Consider the following 3519-nt stretch of genomic DNA (forward strand, 5'->3'; position numbering starts at 1 on the left):
AAACACGGAAAATGTTCTAAAAAAATAATGAAAGCGCTGTCTAAGGGGGGGGGGGGGTCTTAGACAGCGCTTTTAGAAAGCGCTGTCTAAGACCCCCCCTTAGACAGCGCTTTTAGAAAGCGCTTTTAAATATAGACCTTAGTCAGCGCTTTTGAGAAAGCGCTGTTTAAAGTCTTTCAATTAAAAAAAAAATTAAAACCAAAAGCGCTGTCTAAGGTGGGGGTTTAGAAAGCGCTTTTGGAAAGCGCTGTCTAAGGCATATCTTAGAAAGCGCTTTCCACAAAAGCGCTGTCTAAGGTCTAATTAAAATTAAATTTCAGACTTCTATTTTCGTTCTCAGTTCTTTTTGTTTTCCCTCCTGCGATTAAACCCCTCCAGCGAACCCTAACAGCGAACTCAGCCTCTCACTATCTCAGCCATTCTCATGCAAATCGTTGTTCTCCCAATCGGAAAGTTCATGGCCGCAACTCTTCTGACGAAGGAGTACAGTTTTGTTGGATGGCGTTTTACTCTAAATCCTGGACCGTTTAACATGAAGGAGCATGTTATCATCGCTATCTTCGCTAACTGTGGTGTTTCCTCCTCCGGCGGTGGTGGTGATGTTTACTCCATTGGTGCCATTACTATTATGAAAGCTTATTATAAAGAATCTCTCAGTTTTCTTCTCGCTCTCCTCATCGTCATAAGCGCACAGGTTATTATTACGATTATCTTATCATGAAAAAAGTGTAGAAGATGAGTTGAATATATATCTTTCCATGGTTAAAATATTCTGTGATAAATTTGCTTTATATAGTTGTAAATTGAGTTTGCAGTTAATAGGGTTTGGATGGGCTGGGATTCTGAGGAGGTATCTGGTGAACCCAATTGAAATGTGGTGGCCAGCAAACCTCGCACAAGTCTCTCTCTTTAGGTTCATTCTTTTACCCTTACTTCTATATTAAGTCACACTGACATGTTGACACGGATACCTTAAGATGAAAACTTGCTAGTTTGTTACTACTATTTTATACTCTAGTACTAGTTTTGATTACATCATAAACCTTATGCTACAGGGCTCTCCATGAAAAAAATGAAAAATCAAAAGGACTTACAAGGATGCAGTTTTTCCTCATTGCAATGGCTCTAAGCTTCCTGTATTATGCATTCCCTGGATATCTTTTCACAGTATTAACATTATTCTCATGGGTTTGCTAGGTGTGGCCGAATAACGTAACAGCACATCAAGTTGGATCAGGTTACCGAGGACTTGGAGTCGGCGCCTTCACATTTGATTGGGCTGGGATTTCAGCTTATCGTGGCAGCCCTCTTGTTGCACCATGGACTTCCATTGTTAATATGGGAGTTGGATTTATCATGTTTGTCTATATAATTCTACCTATATGTTACTGGAAGTTTAACACTTTCGATGCTAGAAAGTTTCCTATATTCTCTAATCAGTTGTTCACTCACGATGGACAAAAGTATGACACTACTAAGATTTTAAATGAAGAATATGATCTTAACATAGATGCATACAACAAATATAGCAAGTTATACCTCAGTCCTCTCTACGCATTATCTATTGGAGCAGGTTTCGCTAGGTTTACGTCAACCCTCACTCATGTAGCATTGTTTAAGGGCAGGTAGGCTGTTCTCAAAGCCTGTATAATAGATTTATTTCTTATCGACTTATCGTGACCCTCACTGACATAGTTTCATGTTCGCTCGCAGAAAAATATTGAGACAAAGCAGAACAGCGATGAGTAATGTAAAATTGGATGTGCATGGTAGACTCATGAAGGCTTATAATACAGTACCAGAATGGTGGTTCCTCATTGTATTATTTGGGAGCATGGCACTATCCATAATAATGTCTTTGGTATGGAAAGTGGATGTGCAACTTCCATGGTGGGGTATGCTCTTGGCTTTCGCCTTAGCTTCTGTTGTAACCCTCCCAATTGGTGTCATCCAAGCAACTACCAACCAGGTATTTCTTCCATCTCTAGTATAGTACTTTTCTTTTCTATCGAATCTCGATTTTAACATACTATTTTGATGCATGGAGGAGTTTATGATTTTAACATGAGTGTGGTTGGTTACCTTGCAGCAACTTGGATATGACATTATAGCACAGTTCATGATTGGGTATGTCCTTCCTGGAACACCAATTGCAAATTTGCTCTTTAAGATTTATGGGAGAATCACCACCGCCCATGCGCTATCTTTCTTGTCAGATATCAAACTCGGGCACTACATGAAAATTCCTCCTCGATGCATGTATATAGCACAGGTCTTTTTCATCTCAAAATCTCCTAGTTTAAGCTTTTTTTTTCTTATCAATCATTATTTATGTAGTTATTTACTTTGAAATGCCTAAATAGCTGGTGGGAACTCTAGTTGCTGAAGTGATGAATGTTTCAGTGGCTTGGTGGATGTTGGATAGCATTAAGGACATTTGCATGGATGATAATGCTCACCGTGACAGTCCTTGGACTTGCCCGAAATACCGAGTGACATTTGATGCATCGGTTATATGGGGTTTGATCGGACCAAGACGACTATTTGAACCGGGTGGATTGTACCGGAACCTGGTATGGTTATTCTTGATTGGAGCTGTGTTACCGGTTCCTGTTTGGGTGTTTAGCAAAATCTACCCTGACAAAAAATGGATTGCTATGATAAATGTACCAATTATATTTAATGGTTTTGCTGGAATGCCACCTGCAACTCCAACCAACATTGCAACCTGGCTATTGACCGGAATGTTCTTCAACTTCTTTGTGTTTCGCTTCCACAAACGTTGGTGGCAGAAATACAATTATGTTCTATCGGTGGCACTTGATGCAGGCACGGCTCTTATGGCTGTTTTGATTTTCTTTGCTCTGCAAAATGCAGGCCATAGTCTGAGATGGTGGGGAACTGAATTGGATCATTGCCCATTGGCTACTTGCCCTACTGCACCAGGAATTGTGGTGGATGGTTGTCCTGTATTCTAATAGAGAAGCCTCCTGGACTAAACTTTCTCTTTTGTATCTGTTTTTGTCTTCTGGGGTGGGAAACAAATTAGGCTTGGAGTATAGGTGAAAGGACTACCTAATAACCAATTGCTTAGCAATTATTGTGTATATGCTTCTTGCTTGACCATGTGAATTATTCCAATTTTGTCTAAGGAATTAAAAAAATTCAAAAAAATATTATTTTTATTTTTATTGTTTGTTATTTTCTTTTTAATTTTGTCTATGTTATTTTACTATGCATAGTCGGTCCCAAGTTCGAATAAAATGAGAGAGTTGTGTTAGGCAGACGACACTAACGTAAATTTTTCTCGAATTTCTATGACATGGATCAACTACAAAATAATGTGAATGTTAGGTCGTTGTTCATAAGCAACGCATTGTACCGGTCGAGTACAATGTCAAAAGAGCAAGAGTTAATGCATCGTTGCCTGGATGTAGCAAAAAATTGGGAGGGTCTTAGAAAGCGCTTTTGGCCAAAGCGCTGTCTAAGGGGGTGGGGCTTAGACAGCGCTTTTCAAAA

General features: G+C 39.4%; 1 pseudogene; it reads left to right on the top strand.

The window, feature by feature from the left end:
- Positions 1-372: 372 nt before the first annotated feature.
- LOC127129055 (oligopeptide transporter 3-like) lies at positions 373-3234 on the top strand (annotated as a pseudogene).
- Positions 3235-3519: the final 285 nt, after the last annotated feature.

The sequence above is a fragment of the Lathyrus oleraceus genome, chromosome 3 (genome assembly GCF_024323335.1).
Source record: "Lathyrus oleraceus cultivar Zhongwan6 chromosome 3, CAAS_Psat_ZW6_1.0, whole genome shotgun sequence".
Taxonomy (NCBI): Eukaryota; Viridiplantae; Streptophyta; class Magnoliopsida; order Fabales; family Fabaceae; genus Lathyrus; species Lathyrus oleraceus.